The sequence below is a fragment of the Ambystoma mexicanum genome, chromosome 9, assembly GCF_040938575.1.
Source record: "Ambystoma mexicanum isolate Mex_15411 chromosome 9, UKY_AmexF1_1, whole genome shotgun sequence".
NCBI classification, from domain to species: domain Eukaryota; kingdom Metazoa; phylum Chordata; class Amphibia; order Caudata; family Ambystomatidae; genus Ambystoma; species Ambystoma mexicanum.
Genome location: NC_090931.1, coordinates 1340538065 through 1340561809, shown reverse-complemented (window position 1 = coordinate 1340561809; position 23745 = coordinate 1340538065). Strand labels below are relative to the sequence as shown.

The window sequence follows — 23745 nt, the reverse complement described above, 5'->3', positions numbered from 1 at the left end:
TGTTCAATCTGATATGGGCAGTCAGGCGGTATAGCATGCTCTCCCCATTTGATCGGAAAGAGGACCGATTTTCCCCAATTGACTTGCAGTCTGCTAAATGTGCCAAAACTTGCCAGTTTTTGTGTAACCACTAGACAGGAGTGAGCCGGGTTCCCTAGATATATAAGCTGGTCGTCTGCATATAGAGAGTTTGTCCTGCCCACCCTCTGGCCAGCTGAGGCCCTTCCATCTATTGGTTTGGCAAAGCCTTAGGGCTAAGGGTTCGATAGCCAACGCGAATAATAGAGGTCAGGGGGGCACCCCTGTCGAGTACCCCTGCCCAGTGAAAAGGGCTTGGAGGACCATCCGTTGACCTTGACCTCTGCTTGTGGGGATTCGTACAGCAGCTTCACCCATCCCAGGAATGTTTCACCAAATCGCATAGGCTTTCCTACATCACTGTGTCAAATGCCTTCTCAAAGTCAGTTGCTAACATGGCGAGGGGAGTGTGGAGGATCGGTGTCCGTTCTAGGAGTAAATGGAGGCGTTGTAGATTCATGCGTGTCGATTTGTTCGGCATGAAGCCGCATTGGTGGGGTGGATCAATGAGGATGACTGTCTGCAGTCATGTCGCAAGTACCTTAGCTAGAATTTTGGCCTCCCCGTTGATCGGTGAAAACGCACTATACAAACTACAGTGCTCTGGGGGTTTTCCAGACTTGCAGATGACTACTATGCTAGCCCTGCGTAGGTCTGGGGGGAGGATACCTTGGTCTCTGCAATGGAGAAATCATTTGTGTAACGGGGTCGCCATTGCCTCACCACCCAGTTTTTTCCAAGTCTCGACTGGGAATCTGTTAGGACACAGTGCTTTCCCAGAGTTCAGCTGGCCAATGGCCTCTGCTATTTCGGTTTCTGTGAGATCTGTATCCAGCTGCGCTCGTTGTGAGACAGTCAGCTGGGGGAGCAAAATGTTATCTAGTATGGAGAGATCTACTGGGACAGTTGGGCCCTGATAAAGTGTGGCGTAGTATTCCGCAAACGTCTCTGCTATGGCAGTCGTGCTGTAGCAGCTCATTGCGACTATTTGTAATTTCTTTCACATTCCTCCCTCTTCTCCAGCCAAGCTAGCAGCTTGCCTGCTTTGTCCCATTGTTCGTAAATGCGCACCTGTGTTACCCAGTGACCATGTTTCGCATCGTCAAGTGCAAAATTCCGGAGGCACTCATTGGCCCTTAGAAGGGATCGATGTATCTAAGGGGTACCGCTCTGTATATACTTGGCCTCCCACTCTTCGGCCGCCTTCTCTGCCACTGTTACCTTGCGTGTATGTTCCTTTTTCTTTGCGGATGTCCAGGAGATCACCTCACCTCGGAGTACAGTTTTATAGGCCTCCCAAACCACTGCTGGGTCATCGACCGATTGGGAGTTTATCTTGAAATATTCCACGGTTTTCGGGAAAGCTGAGGTAGTAGCTATTCAGCCGCCACGATTTAGGTGGGCAGGGGGTATGTGCAGGGCGGGCGGAGCTCATGCACCCCTGTTGGACAATTGTCTACACAGGCCTTCAGTGGCACCCGGAGTGTGCATAAGCCCACAGAGTGTGCCCGCGGACCCCATCCGAGCACTCGGTCCCACGTCCTCCACTTGTCTGCTCCCCGGCGCGTCTCCTCTCCCACGTGTAGGGTGCCTTTTGAACTATGGCCACTATTGAAGGGTGATGTACGGGGCAGAGCTCAGGAACGCTGGGCTCGGTCACGTGCAGTGGCCCAGCGTAAAAATAAAAGGACAAACAATCATTTTTGATGCTTCAAAAGTGCTCTGGTCCCCTCCTGATGGACAGAATGGCCCAAAAGTATGGAGGAAAGGGGACTATGGACTAGGAGTAAGGTAGTCACTATGGCGAGTAACTTTGTTAGAAAAGATTACCCATGCACTATTCGGCCCAAGCTGCAGAACTTATTGCGCTCATAAATGTGCTTCTAGCGTCTCTAGAGTGCTGTCACCATCTTTTCTGATTCAGTCTACGTCACTACCACGGTGCATGCAGGACTGGCACGATGGAAGAGGAGGGGGTTCAGGAGCGCTGACTGGTCTCTGGTCATGCAGCACTGTTCGAAATACTGACCGCACTGTCCCAGCCCTCCTTGACGGCGGTGGTGAAATGCACCACCCATACTAATAACACGGACAAGGTCTCACTCAGTAACGCTGCCGCGGATGCAGCGATAAAATAAGCAGCATATCTCCCTCCAAATGTTTGAGTACCCAGTAGTGACAGAGCAAAGAGCAGTTACCATACTCCTACAATTCCTTACCTGTTGAACAACTAATTGAGCTGCAGGGTCGGGCACCACAGGAAAAGAAGGATCTATGAATAAAGAGGGGCTGCAAACAGTCCCCCATAGGTTTCCTATGGTGGCAGGAAACATCTGGCAGAGCAGTTATGCCTCACGAGTTGCTACTGGTCGCGTTCGACCAACTGCTTAATCCTTCTCATGTGTTGAAACACCATATTGCTGCAGACGTACAGCAGGACTGGTTTGTCTCCAATCTGCAAGAGGCATTAACCACCATGGCTATTCATTGCACCACATGTCGGACATACAGTACTGAACATACATTAAGAACTATTCGAGTTACCCAGACCCGCCCTACTGGGCCGTTCCGCAAACCATGTTGATTATGCAGACATGGGGGAACGGTGTAACGGATTCCGAGACTTGATAGTGGTTTTATGTCCTTTCTCATGATGGGTGGAGGCTGGTCCTTGTGCACACCCTGATGCGAAATGTGCTGTTATGGTCAGAGGTTTTTAATACCACAGGAAACTTTTTTGGAGGCTCAATGTTTACTCCAATTGACATTATATACAGGCTGCGAAGCACTTTCCAGGCACGAAGCCTGTTACTCGAAGTTGTGGATTCTGATCAACTGCAATGTGCTCAAAACCCCAAAAGTGTGCATTGCTTGCATAGACCATACCTGAAGTTGAAGGAGTAAGGTTTCTGGCAGGTAGATGGCAAGGAACCACTATGAGCTGCATGGCGGGAGGATTAGTAGAGGAAGTGATCCAAAAAGTGAACCGCATATGCAGCGACTACTGTAATGAGCAAATGGCAAACTCGCATGGATCGAGGCAATTGAGAAGCCAGTGAAGGTGCAGAAACAGGAAGAATCCGAACTATGTTCCTACAACAAAGGGAATGTCTTTGTGGGGACCAATAGGTGCAGGAAGACATTATATATTGAAGTTCGAGGGGATTGGGTCCTCCGACGTATTCCATATCTATGACGGGTAATGGCCACAGCTGTGCTGCTTCGGAAAATTTCCTGCGTCGACGTCGTTGCGCCGTCCCCGAGGACCTCCTCAGACGGCTGACATCACCCGATGTGATAAGTAGGACGCACGAAGCCCGTAGCCTCAGTTCTGTTTTTTCCGCGAACGTGTTCGCTTCGTGAATCTCGGTACGCCTCGACTCTTTGGAGTTGTTCTTCTCGGTTCTTTGAACCTGTTTGGTTTTTGGGAAAAAAGCCTGTTCGCGACGATGTCTACCTCGTCTTCTACCCCGCGTCTGGGCTTCAAGAAATGCGGGGACTGTGGGTCCAAGATGTCGGTCACGGACTCGCACAACGCCTGCCTCTGGTGCCTCGGGGAGGCCCATGATACGGACGACTGTGTTGACTGCCAGTCGCTCACGGCCAAGGCCTTGCGGGAGCGCAAGAAGTTGTTGTTGGTAGGTCGGGTGTCTAAGCCCCGGAAGTCGAGGTCTACGGGGCTTTCGACGGATGACTCGAGAGGCGACTCTCCGCGTCATCGTCGGAGTCCATTTGGTCTCCTTCCAGGAGTCTGTCTCGCCACTCCTCTGCCTCTTCGAGGCATTCCCAGAAGCACCGGCATCGGTCGCCTTCCCCGTCCTCTTCCGAGGACTCCGCCTGTCGGCGGGTCGCTTATCCCTCCATGCAAGTGACACCGGAGGAATGGGCTTCCTTCGGGAAGAAAATATTGGCGATTCTCGAATCGCAGGGCACCGGTCCGTCCGCACCTCCGAGTGGGGTCGTTCAGCACCGGTCGAGAGACACCGCCCGTACGCCTTCGGGCTCGGGTGGTCGGCACGGCTCGCGGGAGAGGTCCCGCTCAGACAAGGGTAGCCGTTCTCGCCATGCCCGCTCCAGGTCCCGGTCCTCGACGTGCTCAGGACCGCGTGATCATGTGCCGTCTTCGAGGAAGACGTCGACGCCTGTGGCGCAGAGATAGTTGACGATCTCTCTCTCGAGGCTCCGCCTCTAAGGGGGTCGTCGGCGCCTAGGTCGTCAAGAGACACGATCGGAGCTCCGGCTTCGAGGCCTGTGTGGACGCCGTCGATGCTGGTGTCGCTGCAGCTGACATCAACGCTGATTCTCTTGACGCCGACTCGTTCTGCGTCCTCGACGCCTTTCGAGGTGGTGGTGTCAGAGGGGCCCCGTGGTACGGGGTTAGCCCCTAGAAAGGCTCTGGCTAAAGTCGGGCATAGCTTTGGTCCCCAGGTGTCTTCCTCTCACCGCCTGGAGTACATTTCAGAGGGTGATGAAGGCTTGGTTCCGGTTACGGTGCCAGATGAGCTTCTCTCGGGCCAAAGCCAGTTTGATGACCTGAGGCAGTCACTGCATGATGCCAGTGGACTGGACACCTCTCCCGAGGTGGAGGTTTGTAGGCCGGAGCCTGGCACTTATGCCGATTCTTTGTACCAGCGCCTCATGTCTCAGGTCACCGAGTACTTGGGACGGTCGGCTCCCCCAGGGGAGTTTGTTCTGGATGATCTCATGGACATCCTTGATCTTGGCCTCCCCCCCCCCCCCCCCCACTGACCCGGTACTGCTGTTTCATATTGCTCTGCAGAGAAGGGTGGCGATGGCTTGGACTGCTCCGGAGAATCTCCCGGCAGTGGGCAAGTCTTTGGCGCGAAAATACCGTCCAGCCAGTAGCGACCCCTGCTACTTGTTCAGGCACCCCACTCCGGAGAGTTTGGTGGTGCAGGCGGCTACGGCCCCGGCAAAGCAGGCGTCGTATCCTACCATCCCTCCGGATAGGGATGACAAACGTTTTGACGGCTGGGCGAAGAAAATGTTTTCTTTAGGGGTATGGGGTTTCAGACGGCCAACTCCGTATGTGCCTTGTCTTGTTTCACACACACTCTGTGGAACTGTGTTGCATTAGCGGCTGAACATATTCCCGAAGGGGACGAACGGGATGGTTTCCTTGCTATGGTTCAGGATGGCAAGGATGCCATGTGTGAGGCCGTTCAGTCGGGTTTGGACATGGCAGATTGTGTCAGCCGGTCCATGGTGGCGAGCACCGTAATACGCAGGTTTGCGTGGTTGCGGAAGTCTGGGCTCGCTCCTGATGTGCAGTCCCGGCTCCTCAACATGCCATTTGACGGTGAACATCTTTTTGGCAGCAAGGCTGACGAGAGCCTTGAGAGATTGCAGACCTCCAAAGCTGCAGCAAAGTCGTTGGGCGCTGCAGTTCGACAACCTCTGCCTTTTCGTCCTAGCGGACAACAATGGAGGGGGGAGGTTCCTTTTTAACTATTACTCGTCCTTCAGTAAAGCGAGAGGAGCTGTCAGTCAAAGAGGCCACCGTAAGAGTGCCAGAGGTGGAAAACAGGGTACTCGAGGTGCCAAGGCCGCTCGGGCAGTTGCCTCTTTGCCCTCAGGCAACACCGCAGCCGCTACCACTCAGTCATGAGGCCAGGTCCCATGGTTCGCCGGTTGGGGGAAGGCTGGCGCAGCATCTTGTAGAGTAGCGTGCCATTACTTTAGATGTGTGGGTTCTGGAGATCATAACCCACGGCTACTGTCTTCGCTTTCGGCAGAGGCCTCACGACAATCCACCTGGGAACCTCTCTTTGAAGAGTCCGGATCCGCTCCTTGCCCAGGAAATTCAAGCCCTGCTGGAGAAAGGCGCCATAGAACTGGTGCCTGTAGCGGAGAGGAACCAAGGGATGGTATTCCCCTTATTTTTTGATTTCGAAGGAAGACTGGGGATTGAGACCCCTCATGGACTTGCGCGGTTTGAACAAACACCTCAGGAAGGACAAGTTCAAGATGGTTACTCTCTCTCAAGTCATCCAGGCCCTTCAACTTCAGGACTGGTTGATGTCTCTGACCTCAAGGACGCTTACTTCCATGTGCCGATCCATCCCAAGCACAAGAAGTACCTGAGGTTTGTGGTTGGCGACTCGCACTTTCAGTTTCGGGTCCTGCCGTTCGGATTGACCTCCGCCCGAGGATTTTCACCAAGCTCATGGTGGTGGTGGCAGCGCATCTCAGGAAAGGGGGGATTCACGTCTACCTCTACCTGGACGATTGGATGATCAGAGGAGCTCTCCCGAGCAAGTCCTGGATCATCTGTCCGTCACCTGCCACTCCCTTCACAAGCTGGGCTTCTCCCTCAATTTAAAGAAGTCCCATTTGACGCCAACACAGCGGCTCCAGTACATCGGAGCAGTGCTCGACACATCCATGGGGCAGTGTTTTCCTCCCCAGGTGAGGGCTCTTCACATTCAGCAGATGGTGCACAAGTATCAACTTGCCCAGACTCTCCCAGCGTCCGAGTTCTTGAGACTGCTCGGCCTCATGGCATCCTGCATTCTTCTGGTGTCAGAGGATCGTCTGCAGATGAGATCTTTGCAGTGGGCCCTCAAGCTCCAGTGGTCTCAGTCCTCCGGCAGGATGTCAGACCCTGTTCAGGTGCTGCCCTCGGTCGCCCAGGACCTTCTGTGGTGGGCTGTCGAAGGCAATCTGATGAATGGGGCCCCATTTTGGCTGCCCTCGCCGGAGGTGACGATCGTGACGGACGCATCCCTCACGGGATGAGGAGCTCATCCCAACGAGTTGACAGTCAGAGGTCGTTGGTCTCCGTCGGAGTCCAGACTCCATATCAATCTGTTGGAGCTGAGGGCCGTCAGGCTTGCCCTGAAGGCTTTTCTCCTGACTGTGTGAGGAAAGAGTGTCCTGATTCTAACGGACAACACGGTGGCCATGCACTACCTCAACAAAAAGGGGGGCAGGGTCACTTCCTCTGTGCAGGGAGGCGATGCAGCTCGAGTTCTGGGCCATCCAGCAGGAAATTTCGATCTCGGCTGTTCATCTGGCCGGAGACGACGACGACGAGACGGCGGACGCTCTGAGCAGGCAGAGCACGATCTCTCACGAGTGGGAGCTGGCTCAGGAGATTCTCCTGGAGATCTTCGCCCTTTGGGGGACCCCTCAAGTGGATCTCTTCGCCTCCAGTGTCAACCGGAAGTGCGAGAGGTTCTGCTCGCGGGAATTTCCTCCAAAAGGAGCCTTAGGAGACGCGTTCGTGGTGGAGTGGTCATTCCCACTGCTGTACGCGTTTCCTCCAGTCCCCGTCATCCCGCAAGTACTGCGGAGGTTATGTCGGTTCGGTTCCCGGATGATCCTCATTGCTCCGGCGTGGGCCCGGAGGACGTGGTACCCGGACCTTCTCGACTTGTCCATCTGCCCTCCACGTCGTCTTCTCTACCGAGACGATCTGCTCTCACGGGAGGGGGGGGTCAGGTTCTCCATCCAGAGGTCAGATCCCTCAACCTTCACGCTTGGCTTCTGAAAGGTTGAGGTATAAGGATTGGGACCTCCCTGAAGACGTGATGGAGGTGTTGCTCTCGGCCGGCACCAAAGTCTCTGTACGAAAGTTCTGCGACTGGTGCAGAGTTAAGAATGTGGATCCTTTCGAGTGTGACATTCCCATGGTTCTGTCTTTTTTGCTTTCCTTGGCCCACAGGGGCTTGCAAGTGGGGACCATTAAAGGTTACCTGGCGGCGCTGTCCATATTTAAGCGCTTGTCTGTAGAATGTTCCTATTTTAAGATTCCTTTAATTTCTCAGTTTTTGAAAGGGCTCAGTAATGTGTTCCCTCCGTCAGCTTTTCTGGTGCCCGGTTGGGATTTGAACCTTGTTCTTAAGTTTCTTAGGGGTGCTCCGTTTGAGCCTTTGCATTCTTGCCCTTTGAGACTGTTAACTCTGAAAACTGTGTTTTTGGTTGTGGTTACTTCAGCTCGCAGAGTGAGTGAGTTACCGGCACTTTCAGTTAAGCCACCCTTCACTGTGTTTCATAAGGTCAGGGTTGTCCTTAGTTTGTCCTTCCTTTCTTCCGAAGGTGGTTTCAGAATTTCATTTGAGCCAGAAGGTTGTTCTTCCGGCGTTCTATCCTCCTCCACATCCTGGTAAGGAAGAAGAGAGGCTCCATAGGCTTGATCCTAGGAGAGCATTGAGCTTTTATATTTCGCGCATGTCCCGGGTCAGAGTGGACGATCAACTTTTCATTGGTTACGCAGGAAAGCGTTTGGGACAAGCTGATCTCCGAGTGTTACCGCTTGGCAGGTAAGGATCCTCCGGCTGGCTTGCGGGCCCATTCTACCAGGGGAGTGGCCGCGTCTACCGCCCTGCAGAGGGGTGTTCCTATTCGTCACATCTGTGATGCAGCCACCTGGGCTTCGGTGCATACTTTTGTACGTCACTACTCCCTCGATTCCATCCGAGGGCAGGATCTGGCCTTTGGCAAGGCAGTTCTTTATTCCGCAATTTGATTGGGCATGCTAAATTTGTGTTTTAAATTCTTTTCCCACCTCCTTGCTTGGTACTGCTTTGGGAGTCTGTCATAGATATGGAATACGTCGGAGGACCCAATCCCCTCGAAGAACAAGTTACTCTCTTACCCGGTAATGTTCTTTCGATGGGATGGTCCGACGACGTATTCCAGATCGCTCCCTCCCTACCTTCCCCACTGCAGAATTTCTTATGCGATTGCAGCTTGTGTTCCGCAAGGCCTCGTGTGTCTGACTGGCAGAAAACTGGTGTCACACGTTCTGGGGGGGAAAAACGACAACTGAGGCTACGGGCGTCGTGCGTCCTACTTATCACATCGGGTGACGTCGGCCGTCGGAGGAGGTCCTCGGGGACGGCGCATCAACGCAGGACGCAGACGCCGAAAATGTTCTGAAGCAGCACAGCTGTGGACATTACCCGTCATAGATATGGAATACGTCGTCGGACCATCCCATCGAAAGAAAGTTACCAGGTAAGAGAGTAACTTGTTCTTCTCAAGAAAGGTACTGCTACATTGATGGACAACTATTGGGTGTACGGCTAACAGGCATTTCTGCACCTACCACCATCATGGAGGCACACCTGCTTGCTGGCTTTGTTGCACTTGGCACATCGGTTGGTGTTTGACGAACATCTGATAGTGGGACCAGGTGACTTGACTGCTCCAATACCTACATCAATATTTGACATCTCCACCACAATGCTACCAGAGTGGCCTATATTCTGCATCTTGCCAGAGCAGGGCAATCAGGTTGATGACGCTGCAGAATCACCATTTGCTAGACCTCCTCACAGCCATGGAAGGAGGGAGTCTGTAAAAACATTGGTGATTGATGTTGCACCTACGGATCGCCTAATGACGCAGAAAATGGGCCTCTTACCAACATAATAGGGGCCCTACAGGTCCTCGGCACGCACATGCAAACAGAAGCTGGCATACAGGACACTTGGTTTGACAACCTTTTTTCCTTGGGCACCATCCTGGGTGGGGGTGATCGTAAAAATGTTGGTACCAGTGATCGTGTTTGTGCTGGTGATCTTCTGCACTTGCCAGCTCGGTGCTAGGCCTAGGCACTAGGCACTAGGCACTAGGCCAGCAGTGCCTAGTAGCGGAATGAAGATGGTCTCAATTGGAGTACAGAAGAATAGTTCAGTACAAACTGACAACCCTGACAAAGCACGCCTGGTTGCTATAGAGCAATGTATTCACGCCCCAGGCACCACTGCTGTTTCCCGACCCTGAGAACTACATAGAACACTGGGTAGATTTAGCAGGGAATGGAGGATATATATCCTGAACAATAAGCCCAGGTGGGAGAAAGTTTACGGGTACGTATGCAGGACATGGGTACCAAAGGAAGGGTCCCCGCCATACTTGGAAGCTGAAAGATTGGAAGATGAAAGGATGGTGAAGGAGGAAGAGAAGCTAACATGGGAGTTTAATGTAGTATTAACGAAATGGGGTAATGTTGGGACAGAGGGGCGATTGTTCCAGACCCCCAAGCGCTTTCGAATTTGGCAGAGGCCTGGAATTGTGCAGTAGGGCCTTGGGGAGATTACAGGGGGATGGGGGGGTGTTAGCATGGACTATAGTAGAGAGAGGATGGTGCGTGTTTTTGCTTTAAAGTGTATTGGGAATCAAACACCATATTCGATTATAGCAACCATATTGAAATCAAGGCCTAGTGTTGTGCTGCAGCCAGGGCCGCATGCCCAAGCCACACACTGCAAAATCGGTTGTAGCATGGGCACCGGTGAGAGGCCAGAGCTGCAGAGATTCATAAGACCTTTCACTGTCTCATGTTGCCAGCGTTCGTATCCCAGGAAGAATGTGCCTACAAGCCCACAAGGGGATTGAGAGCTCTGTGAAGAACGATCCCACAAGAAGGGGGGCACGAACCTCCGACCTTCCCTGTCCCAGCCCTAAGTAATAGCACCCAAATGTTATCTCTGGCATCAAACTAGTGTGTGCGATGATATGACTTTGAAATTTCCTCTTAGCCCTTGTCTGCAGGATCATGTGCACATTATGGTAGAGATGTAGAATGTATTGTTTTTTTTATTCCTAATACCAAGGCATTCATTTGTTTTCAAAAATTGATTAGCAGAATTTGCCAAGATAATTTTAATTAGCAAACAAACATATTTGATTAGCAATGTTGTAATAATATTTTTATGTCACCAGAAGTTATTTGTACCCAAGACATCAAATAAGCAACAATACAGCATCTTTGTGGACTGCTAAAGTGAGACATTAGCAAGATGAGTGTCTATAAAATGTAAAGGTTTGCTACATGAATATACCCAAATAGATAGAATAAAAAAAGTCACATCCCAACCACATTTAAAGAGGAAATCTTGTGCATAGTAAACCATGTGAAGAATTTTCTATTGAACTAGCCTAAGTCGATGTCAGGATTAGCCCCAGAAAGCAAGCCTTACGGACTTCAGAGGCATCCTCTCTATTCAAAAGCCTGGGAACATTACCTTTACGAACAAAACCCTTTCTGCTCACAGTACCACTCGTTCGAGCGTCCCGCAGCATGCTTTTCCTTGGCTTCGTTTTCGTTATTCCAGAACACATGCTGCGAGGTTGCCATGGCGACTATGGCGTCCTCTCCACGCTCGCAACGTTACGCTGCCTTGCCTCGGAGAGCAGGAGCCAAGCGAGGTCGCGGCTACCCATTATAATGCTTCCAGGTTGCTGCACTCGCCGCTTCTGGTTTTGTTTCCTGAATCGTGGCTACTGTTTTTGTACCTGTTTAATACTTCTGCCTTTTGGTCCTTTTGATCTTGCCCTCCCTTTCCTTGCTTAGTCTCTCCTGGTTCTCGACTACGGTTCGTGCTTTGACTTGTCTTTGCCTTCTGTTTACAAACCGTCTGTCTCCCGATCTGAATACTATGCGACCCGTTGTATATAGACCCCGGAACGTTTGACCATTCTATGCCCTGTCATTCCTACGAGACACCATAAGCATTTTCCCTGGTGCCCTGCCTCATACTTCATACACATGGGATTGCTTCTTGCTTCTGGAACGCTGCAACTCCTACCACGGGATTGCCGGATTTCCTCCTCACACTGCACCTTGGCATTAATCCTTTGGAAGAATCATTTCACGTTGCAGTAAATACATTTCTACCTTGGTCCAAGCTGGATGGAATGATTGCCACGCTGGCTCAGGGAGAACCTGCAGAACCCAAAAAACAAGGCGCACAAACTAGAGACTTCTACCGGTGCTAAGGTCGACAGGCGTCCTCGTTCCGTCGGGGCAGGCACTGGACTAGAGACTACAGCACCCGCTTAGGCGTCCTCGTGCCGTCGTGTGTTAGGGATAGGCTCGGTTGTGCAGAGTTTCCAGTTGGCACCTTTTCACCCTCATTGTTTGGTAAGCCAAACTATGATTCATTCTTTGACCTATGTTAATGCTATACATCTACTGTCATTGTTCCCTTGTTTCTGTTACTTGCTGTTATTATTCCTTGGAGGACTGCATCTGATATTAGCTTTCATCTTCTCCTGCAGTCAACGGTGTTGCGTAATTTCTGAGATCTGGTGCAGTGTTGTCTCCATCTTTTGACTGATTGATTCCTTTGTAGTTTACTTCAGAGATACAAAGGGATACATTGGTAGCAAGAACGCTATGGCTACTCTTCGAGTTCTTCTACAGTGCTCCTGATCAAGTCCTGGTCTATCCCGACAGTCGAGCTCGGATGGCAGGCACATCAAGGCTTCCTGTCAATCTTCCAGTTCCAGTGTGCCCACATCTTCCCATTTCTGCTTAAGTTTTAAGAAGGAACGAGACTGGAAGTTGAGGATAACCTGATAGTAACGCAATAGCCCTCTTAGGGATCAGCTCGTTGTGTATGTTGGCCTTTATCGGGGACTGTGCCAGGAGATCATACCCACCCCCGAATTGCATGACCATAGCATGCTTGAACTGTGTTTACAAGAAACAATCATATGTTGATGAAAACTGTTGTTTGAGCAGTTCAAAGAACATTAAGCGTTTCTCAAAAATACATTGTTCAACAAACAAATGCATTTGAGTGCTCATCTCTTAGCGAAGCTCAGCTTATGAATTTCAGGGAGATCTTTATTGCCACAATGGGGGCACTCAGTTATCACTCCTCGCCATCCCAGAACCCTGGTGGACGCTCAGAACTTTGGCACTTTTAAGAGTGGAGGAGATTATTACTTTCTTTCTCTCTTTCTCTCTTTCTCTCTTTCTCTCTCTCTCTTTCTCTTTCTCCCCAATAGCCCCTTTGAACTTGCAGTGAACAGGGGAAAAGAGGGTGGAAAGACCCCTGAGCGAAGAGAAAAACGCAGGGTGAGCTGTGCTTTTTATGAACAGGGTAATTTTAAAACATCCAGCTGTGCTACACAAGCGTCAGTATAATTAGCAGAATTGCATAGCCAGTTGCTATGCAACACTGCTTATTTTATGCTTTGAATTGCAATTATTTGTCATTTTATGCTCGCTGATGTATGAGGAGGAACCCACATGGAAGATGAGCAAAAGAGGCTGGCATCTCTTATGGAGCAGGTAGGTATAGGGTCACGCCAACCAGCCACTTGGATTTGTAACCTATGTACCTTGCGTCACTGATGATGCTGTGCGTCTTTTTAAAGTGTTGCTTGTGCTGATTTGGCAGAGTGTTCTGTGGCAGCAGAGTGCTTTGCTGGCGCATTTCTATTTACTACTACGTCCTGTCCCCTTTCCTCCATACTTATGAGATATTCCTCCGTCCTGTGGGACGGGACCAGAGAACTTTGTAAAAAGCATCACATTTTTCAAAAATGTGTCCTTCCTCTCTTTTTACGCGGGGTACCGCACGCGGCCGTAACCCCACCCTCCTTAGCTCCGGCCAGCGCATCGCCCATCCGTCCTTTTCTCCTCTCAATCGGGACTGGACACACCTGCATCTTTGGAAGATTTTTTTCCTTCCAGTGTCGTCCTCTCCTGCTCCGGCTTAGCGGTCGTGTGCAGTCCGTCTATGCCGTTTCAGTTAGATTTTCCTATTTGTTGTTCCTGTGAGCGACGCTTCGCTAGGGCGGATCCCCATTCTGAGTGTTTGGGTCCGGATCACCGGTGGGACTCGGGGTTTTTACCGCGATTCCCTTTCGGTCCGGGCACTTCATCATCGTTTAGAGCGGTGGGAGGAGGTGTTTCAGCGCACTCCCCCTACGCACTTTCAAACTTTCATCGACGAGAAGAAGAACTGCCCAGTGAGTTCTTTACTTTTTAGGGCACCCCGGCCCGAGAGATTCCTTCCCGGGGTCTTCCCGGTCCGGGAGGAGCATCAAAAGCTCTGTTACCGGGGGTTGCCCTGAGGGGCCTTCTAGGCCTAAAAAGTGTACCAGAGTTTTCTCTCGGGGCCTCCGTAAGGGCCCTATTGACACTGGATTACAAACAGAGGCCCCTCCTTTTGGAGGCTGTTTATGGGCCCAGTTCTACTGAGGCGGCGGGTACCAGAGCTTGCTTCGAGGTCTCCTTGACTGGAGCGTCCCGTAAAGACACCGGGGTATGCCCTGAGGCCTCTGTTGAGGTTTTCTGTACCAAACTAAAGTTCGAGGCCCTTCGTGAAGGGGCTTTTACCGGGCTCGGGTCCGAGGTCCCTCGTTTGGAGGCTAAGGTGACCAACAGTTCTGAGTGGCCTGTTAAGGTCTTGTCGGTGAGGTGTACTCCTCATCGTTCCCACTCAAGCGGTTACGCCAGTACTGTTGAAGGGGCACGGAGTGAGGTCTCTGACCGGAATTCCTCTGTTACCGACGTTGCTGAGGTCCTTCCGTTGAAGGCTATTCTGGCTGATGGCATGTCTCAAAAACATTCTAGGCCATGCAGTACTGGCTCGGCCGAGGTTCCTTGTGTCAAGGCTAAGATGAAGACCCCTTACCCATCTGTGGAGACCCCTGTCTCACTTTCACACGTGTCGCAGTTCTCCTCAGGTGCTGTAATGATCATAAAGACAAATTACCCACATTGTAATTACTCCATCATGGCCGCGCCTGGTTGTGACCATATTACTAGCAGCAGTCTAGTCATTTTTTCCCATAGAGCAATGCAGGAAGCTGAGGTCACTTCCTTACCTGTATATCAGCCGGAATCCCAGAAGATCGACACGTTGCTACTCTCATAGGAGTAAACAAACGCTAAGTGAGTATAGCCATTGCTACCCTTCTATCTCTCTATTTTCCAACATTTTCATTTGTTGCCGCTTACTCACCTCCTTACTCCTCATTCCTATTTTTCAACTTGCTCACAGAGCTCCGCATTAGAACAGAACGAGGTATCTGAAACCGAAAGTAACAAGCCACGCCTCTTTTGCCCACAACTGCATTCGGCTTCGTCCCGTGTTTACCATCCAGGTCGGCTTCCCTTTGTAAACCTGCGTATTGCATACCCAATCTTTACTGGCCATAACATCATTATAATAGGAAGCATTGTATTCTCAATTGCAGAGCAGTTCCTCGCGTACGGAAAGGAAGCTCCAGGCGACAAGCCGTCTATTTATACTAAACGGCTGAGTACTGTCATGTAAGCGGCTGGTGTTGGTTCACTCTAAACATTTTTTTCTTAAACCCTTCATACATTGTTCTTCTTTAATCAGTTCTGATATTTCCTCAGCTGTCTTGAGCACGCATGGACTCTTCCCCCAACAACTAGACTTCTCTGACCTACTCCTTCATATGGTAATTTCAAGACCTTTCACTATTTGATCTTTATTGAGTTAACACTACCTCCTTATACTGAACCTTATGCTTTCTCTCTAATATCTCATCCAGTACCGGATCAGTATAAATAATACCAGAGAGTAGAGACGGATCTTCAGTCCCTTCCTGCCCGTCTCGCGGAGTCAACGCTCCCCAGCAGCACTTCGCAGGGTTTTCTCCGCCGTGAGGGTTTCCCTGTGATCCCTCCGGCGGCCAAGCATTTGAGCTGAGCTCCGGAGGGGTTTCCAGGGAGATTCCTTAACTCAGCTGGGAAACAACTTTATACACACGCTCCATTTTTTGATCTTCACTTCGAATATCAAGCTGACCAGGATTCTACCGCCAATCTGTCTTTCAGGTAGGAGATTCTTCGTTTTTGTTCCAATTTGCGAAGGCTGTTCCAATTACAAAAGACAAGTTGAGATTGAATAGAACAGTTACTCACAAAATCGCGGCTGCTCCCGCCAAGACTACGGCGGCCATTTTGGATACCTCCCTTACATCTACGCCATCGGCGCTGGGTGTGTGGGGGAGGCATTTCAGGTGAACATAGTTTTCCTGGTGTGCATCCCTTTCGTCCAGTTTTTGACTGGAACACTCGGATGCCCCTACCGCACAACGTCTCGCTCCCTGCGGCATCTGCGCCCTTGATCTGTTGATAACAGCGGAGAAGGGCCCTCTTGGCAACCCTCTCCCTTACGTCCATGGAGTTACTTCGCTCATGAGAGGCCTCCTCCAGTCGCCCCAAAATCGTCGGAGGACACTTTTTTTGGCAAATTTCAAAAGCTAATGCGCTCCGACCCCATGAAAAAGTATTTTCGAGGCGTGTTTAGGGAGATATGCCCTCCTGCGCCGTCGGTCCCAGTTGTGGCACCGGTGATTCCGCCAGCGCCGCCTCTACCGGCCGGGCCTCCACCAGACCTCACTCCCTTGCCTCCGTTGTCTCCAGTGGACTAATTTCCAGCATTGCCAGATGTTGTGCAGCTTGATCCGGATGTGTCGGACGACGCACAGGGGGATCAGGACCGCGAGGACCAGCCCCGCTCTGTTAGAGCCTTTCATGACCGGGTGCTGGACATGTCTTTTGGATGTTCCAGTACCCGAGGCACTCGTTCCGCAGGAAGGGGTGCTTTTGGGGGCGTTCACCTTGTCTCCTTTGGAGTGCACCGGCTTGTTCTTGCAAAAGGATGTTTCAGCCGAGGTCCGTAAAGTCTGGGAGAAACCACACTCTGGATTGTTTGTTAACAAAAGATTGACGCTCGTTATAGGCTCCATTCTTTAGAAGTGGCCTTAGCGTCGTGTCCACCCCCTTCCGCCACGGTGGTGGCTGCTGCTACATTACAACCCAGACCCGCTTCGTCGTCGTCTATAGCGGCAATGCAGGTTCTGGCCAAAGAGGACCAGCTTCTTGACTCTTTGGGGAGGAAGATTTTTGCTAATTCAGCCCCTGCAGTTACGTCAAGCTAACGCGGAACTGGTATTAGCGGGGGCGAATATGAAAATGTGGTAAGGTCTGTCAGAGTTTGAGGAATTCTTTCCCGCTAATAAACTAAAGGATTTTAAAGCGGGATTGTCAGATGCCAGGGTCCTGGCGCAGGATATGCTGGAGGCCGCGGCGCATCATGTCGACACCTCGGCCCAGGGCCTCATGCTTGGTGTGGACACCTCTCGTCAGGCTTGGCGGCACGCTACCAAGTTCTCTAAAGAGGTGCAGGATAAAGTTCTGGTCCTGCCTTTTGATGTGATGGCAAGGAGCTTTTTCACTCAACAGATGTTGAACTGACTAAGACTAAGGACAGCACCCAGACCTCCAAGTCATTGTCTGTCTTGGTGAAACCGCCTTTCAGGGCACAGAGAACGTCTTTGCAGCCTCGGTCTTCCTCTGGTTTTAGGGGATTTCTGGATCAGAAGTCCCATAGGGTCGATACTCCATCAGGAAATTCCTGCTGACGGCAACAGGGCAGGTTTTTCTCCCAAACCCAACCAGACCGGCCTGCGCACCATCCTAGACCTTTCCCAGTTCAATCTCTCTCTACCCCAAGAGAAATTAAAGATGATCACGCCCTGTCAGATAAAGTCCTCTTTACAGAAGGACGATTGGCTCAGCGTGGTGGACCTTCAGGATGCTTATATGCATATTCTGATTTGGAGTCCGCATCGGAAATACCTACGTTTTTCCGTGGGGGAGGAGCATTTCCAGTTCAGAGTGCTCCCGTTTGGCCTCAGCTCGGCACTGCGTGTCTTTACGAAGACGTCAGTTATCACAGCTCATCTTCGGCTTCAGGGTATCCATCCGTATTTGGACTATTAGCTGCTGCGCAGTCCTTGTCCTCAATCAGCCTTCAGCAACCTTCAGTCTCTCCTCCAGCTCCTGTTCCATCTTGGGCTGTCGGTGAACTGGCGGAAATCCCCCATGACTGTCTCTCAGGACCTGGTTTTCCTGGGTTTTCGGTGGAACACGATCGACTGCAGAGTGTATCTGACCGGGGACAGAATGGCGGATCTGTTGGCCACATGTCAGGTGTTTGTGCAGTTAGTGCGCGGTACAAATGTCCTTTAACATTATCACCACCGGAGTGGTTCCCCTGGCACTCTGGCGGCTCTGAAAGAGAGGGCAGGTGAGTTAGTGGGTGGAGGCTGGAAAAGTGCAAGAGAGCAGTGATGTACTGTTGGCAGCCTCAGCCCGGTGGGTCTGTCGGCTGGGTCTGGGGTGTATGCGGCCGGTAGTCGTCTTGTACCGATGTGCAAGTCTGTGTGTTTGTTTTGTTGTTGCAGTGTGGTGAAGTTTGTGCGGTTTATTGTGCTGGAGGTTTGTGTTTGGTTTGGAGTGTGAGAGTTGTATGCAGAGGAGGAAATAGTTAGTGGTATCGGTTAGTTGGCATCTCTATCCTGAGTTGACCAGTTGGGTTCGCGTAATCTCGCTCGATGGGGTGCTTGGGCACCATGTGCCTCTGGGGGTTCGTGCTCGTTTTGTATTCGAGGCCCCTTGAACATCTCGCTGCCTCTTCCGCCCGTTCCGTCAACAACCTTGCATGTTCCTCACCCCCACCCACATGGCTAGTGCACCTGCCAGTGTCCATAATCTCAGTTAGTGTGGTGATTGGTGGTATCTCGCCAGTTTCACAAACCAATGGTACCTAGTTGTAGCTATAGGGCGGTAGAGGATGGTAAGGATTGGCTGGGGTTGTTGCCTCCGTCTCCATGGGTCTCGCATGTGTACCACTCTATCTGGCGTCACCCCTCCCAGTGCCCTGAGTGCTTCTCAGTCAGTTCTGGGGGCTTGTCAGTGTCCTTTCCCATTTAGTCGTTTGTCTTACTGTTTCGGTTTTAGTCTCTGGTATTGAAGAGCCAGGTTTTTAGTAATTTTCTGAATTTAAGGTGATCTTTGGTGTTCCTTATTTCTTTTGGGATGTTGTTCCAGGCTTTTGCGGCTAAGTGGTAGAAGGCGGTGCCTCCGAGTTTTTTCTTGATGTAAGGTTTTAGTTCCAGGCGGATTTCGTTGGTTGACCTGAGGGGTCTCGTTGGCTTGTAGATTATTTTCTTTTGTAGGAATTCTGCTCCTTGTCCGCAGATTGCCCTGCGCGTTATGCACATTGTTTTGAAGGTGATGGTGTTTTACTAGGAGCCAGTGTAGTGTTTTTAGGGCAGGGGTGATGTGGTCTCTTCTGGATACTTTGAGGAGTAGTCTGGCTCCTATGTTTGGATCCGTTGTAGCTTCCTCATTAGGTATTCTGGTATTCCTAGGTAGAGGCTGTTTGCATAGTCGATACTTGACATGATGAGGCCGACGATAGTGAGTGTTTTGTGTGTGAAGGAGAGGAAAGGTAGTATTTTTCTTGCTGTGTGGAGGAGGAAGAAGCATTTCTTGAATGTTGCGTTTATTTGCGGCTCTAAGGTTAGGGTGTTGTCCATCGGGACGCCCAGATTTTTTACTACCTTGGTATTGGTGCGATTCCCATTTCCGTTGGCCACGGGAAGGCGGTTTCCTTCTCTTGGTCTTTGGATATGATCATGATTTCTGTTTTTCCTGGGTTGATTTTCAGGTTGTTGGTATTCATCCAGTTGAAGACTTCTTTCAGACAGTTGGTTAGGTTTGAATGATCGGCTTGGGTGTCTTTGATTTTGTCGATGATTTGAGTATCGTCTGCATAGTTGTAGCATGTGATGTTGTGTTTCTTGAAGATTCTGATAACTGGGGTTTGGTAGATGTTGAAGTACAGTGGTGATAGTGAGGATCCTTGTGGCACTCCACAGTCGTTAACTCGTGGGGTGGATTTGAAGGGTTTAATCCAAATGGTTTCTATTCTGTCTGTTAGGAATGATTTAGTCCAGTGTAGCGCTGTGTCGGTTATGCCTATGTCTTCTAGTCATTTGGTTAGGGTGTCATGGCTAACTGTGTCGAAGGCTGCGGAGAGGTCGAGCAGAATAAGGGCTGATGTGTTGGAGTTGCAGTCAGAGAGCATGTCGGCCTGATGGTTCCAGAGGCTTCTGGGCCTCATTGCCTCGTGTGTGCTGGGTCTTCCTCTTGCTCGTCTCAAAATGAGGCGAACACGGATGGCTCTTCGGAGTTCTTGGCTCCAAGCAGTGGACCAAGACTCCAAAATGATTCCTGTTCCATTTTTCATGAGCGGACCTTGTGTGGTGGTCGTCTCTCAGCAATCTGTCGGTGAGCGCAGCCTTTCAGGATCCCGGCCCTCTAGTGACAATCGCAACGGACTCTTCCCCGCTGGGATGGGATGCAACGTTGGACCTTCTTCAGGTTTCCGATCTCTGGTCACCGCAGGACAAACTCCTTCATATAAATCACTTGGAGCTCCTGGCGATCTTCCTGGCGCTCGAAGCGTTCCAGCCTGTCATTGTCAACAAAGTAGTTTGGATCCGCACGGACAATGTGGTGTCATGTTTTATATCAACAAGCAAGGGGGTACCAAGCCCCTCTCTTGTGGATCTTGCCATTCAGATATGGGAAAGGGCGGTTCAGCATGGCATCTGGCTAGTAGTGGCAGTGCACATCCCGGGTCAGCTGAATGTTACTGCGGATGCCCTCAGCCGACGTACAATGGTCAGCTACGAGTGGGAACTGAACTCAAGGTCCTCTTGCAAATCTTCCGGTGTTGGGGCACTCCAGAGTGGACCTCTTTACAATGGCGTCAAACAGGAAACTTCCCCTGTATGTCTCCAGGAACGGGCTGGGAGCCTCCTCTCTGGGGGATGCCCTCGAAATTCCCTGGCTCAAAATGAGAGCCGATGCTTTCCCGCCTCATTGGACGCTGTGCAAGCTGAGGAGCACGGTGAACTGTTCTCTTCTGCTCGTAGCACCGTGGTGGCCGGCCAGGTTTTGGTTTTCAGAGCTTCGGAATCGGTCGGTGTGTGCACCAATCAGGCTTCCATTGGTTCCCGACCTGCTTCACCAGAGAGATCGGCAGCTGTGGCACCCCTCCCCACAATCGTTCAGCTTGGCAGCATGGTGCCTGAGTTCATATCTTTAGAACACCTCAACTTGTCCGCTGATAACATGCATATTATTCAGGCGGCCACAACGCCCTCAATGAGATCTCAATACAGGAGCAAGTGGCTTTGGTTCTGCCAATGGTGCTTAGCCAGACAGCTGGACCCCAGGGAGGGCTACGGTCGACACGGTGCTGTCCTTGGTCTCATCTAGCATAGTCGGGCATCCATGTCTTGATATGCAGGACTTATCTTTGGGTTGTTGCCGCATACCTATCCACAGATCAGTGCTCTTTTTCACTGTCAAACCCAGTGGTTAAAAGGCACTTTGCGGGTCTCGTGCGTCTTTACCCTCCTGTTCGCAAACCGCATCCGACGTGGGATCTGAACGTGGTCCTTACGGCCTTGTGCCATAAGCCCTTTGAGCCAATGGCTACTGTAGACCTTTCGTGGAAAGTGTCCTTCTTGGTCGCTGTGACTTCGGCAAGACGTGTGAGTGAGTTCCAGGCCTTGTCAGTGGAGCATCCCTTTCTGGTTTTTCATAAGGATAAGGTTGTCCTGAGGACGAATCCTTCGTTCCTTCCAAAAGTGATCTCAGATTTTCACCTGAATCAGTCAATCTCCTTGCCTGTCCTCTTTCCAAACTCAGCCTCAGAGGCTGAGAGGGTTTTGCATTGCCTGGACGTTAGAAGAGCGCTTAAGTTCTGTCTGGACAGAACATCTGAATTTAGGAGTTCTTAACTCTTGGTGACCTTCGGTAATCTGTAGGGTAACCAGGCCTCCCAAGCGACTATTTCCAGATGGATCGCTGCCTGTATTATGTAGTCTTATGCTGTTCAAGGTCTTCAACCTCCAAAAGGGGTTCATGCACATCTGGTATGGGGCAAGGCAGCTGTTGCCTGGGAGGATGTCCCCTGGGAGGCCATCGCGAAAGTGGCTACCTGGGCCTCTCCATCAGCCGTTTGTAAACACTACTGTTTGGATCTGAGCTCCAGGTCTGATACTCGGTTTGGCCTGGCTGTGCTTAAACCTTTTTCAGTAAGGAGTTTTCCATCCACCTGTAATTCCTGTGAGGAGTGCTTGGGAATCTCCCATAAGTATGGAGGAAAGGGGACGGGTTACTCACTGTAGTGACCACCTTACTCCTAGTCCATAGTCCCATTTCCTCCATACGCCCGCCATCCCCTCTAATAAGGTTCCTCTGTTATAGCTTAAAGGCGATAGAAAAGGACTGATGGGCGATGCGCTGGGCTTAGCTAAGGAGGGCGGGGGTTACGGCCGCGTGTGGTACCCCGCGTAATAAGAGGAAGGACAAATTTTGGAAAAATGTGATGCTTTTTACAAAGTGCTCCAGTCCTGTCCCACAGGGCAGAGGAATGTCCCATAAGTATGGAGGAAAGGGGACTATGGACTAGGAGTAAGGTTTTCCCTACGGTGAGTAACCTTATTATTTGTGGAAATAAAACATTGCTCTCCTTGAAAGAGGTGTGCTGGGTCTTTTTTCCCTAGGTGGTGTATTTTTCTGGTGTGAGCGTTGAAGGGCTTCTCTCTATCTTGGGCACACTATTTGCCTAATGAAAATTCATACATGTTTAATGACTGTATAATGCTTGGCATTAGCAGAATTTGGGTGTAGACAGTAGGAAAGGGCATGCAAAAGAACTTGCATGTCCATCTGCAGTAGCATTACTCCATGATGAAAACTGTGTCCTCTCTGAAACACGAAGTGTCATCGAAGAGGTGTCCTCATCAGTAGCCCAACCTTGCAGCCCTCTGAGCTTGGAACCATTGGCCATGCACATTCAGTTGCCTCCTTGATCTGATCCTGCGATGTATTAATGATTTTACAGGAGACTCGGGTATAGCTCAATACTGCAAGCTGAATCACTCAAACACTTCCGGGCATAACAGCAAGTTCAATTTTATTTCATTTCCTATATAACGCTTAGATCCAATATTGGTCCAATTGTATGTACACCTAATGATTCCAGATATTTGGAATTAAGTGTAAAGCAATTGGGTAATTTGCCCAGGGAAACCGTTTTGGTGATTTAAGATGCAGGGTGAGAACACAGGTCTCCTGCTTCCAAACTGCGCATTGCCTGCTGGATCAGTTCGATGCACAAAATAAATTGCCACAGTGAGCTCCGGACCAGCCATTGCGCTGGACATTTTTTTTTAAGTGCAGATTTAGAGTATACAGCTTTTATTCTGCACCATCATCCCACCACCCACACCCTCATCAAGGTTTGCCATTCTAGATTTCTATTCAGAGCATTGATCTCTTATGGACTACAGTTGTCAGGTTCATTTGGGTTCTTGCAAACCCCTCTTCATATTAAGTGAATTTCGGTTTCAGGACCCAAAGCACATTGGTGTCCTACACCAAAAGATTCTAAGACAACCTTTGACTGCCTCCACGGCCTCCCCAAACTCCTAGATGATAGACTTTCATGGAGTTAATGGCAGAGTAGTAGGAACAATTTTTCAGGACCCAAATATAGGTATGCAATTGCAGCACCAATATAAAAAAAATCCTGCTTAGCCTTAAAGCTCTTTAAATGTCTAAAGACCATCTTGAGTTCTCACAAATTAGTTCCGCTACCACGCCCACCCCTTCAGAAGTAATAAGTGGCTACTGAAGCTTTAACCCTGAATTTTATCTGTAATAACCTGAAAGCTCCTCTATTAATATGACAAAATACACCTACTGAACAATTGTTCTCAATGAAGTACCTGCATAACTTTTGTAAGGGATGTGTTCAGGTTGTCTTCCTCGTCTCCGTTCTATCAATCCACCTATCCAAGTAGATAACCTATTGGGCCCTCATGCAACACAGTGCTGCTGAGGACTTACATGTAGGTCATCCTCCAAGGAATCTGACATGTTGATTTTGTCTGAGAGGGTGATCCAGCACTTTTCATGGAAGATTTAAGGAGGGCTTTCTAGAAAACCTCACTTTACTCTTGGTGATTCTCTGGCACTGTGTTCCCACT

General features: G+C 50.5%; 1 protein-coding gene across 2 annotated transcripts in view; it reads left to right on the top strand.

The window, feature by feature from the left end:
• The window catches only part of EPB41L5 (erythrocyte membrane protein band 4.1 like 5), a 1765041-nt gene that overhangs the window by 321088 nt on the left and 1420208 nt on the right, over positions 1–23745 (top strand). The window lies entirely within an intron of this gene.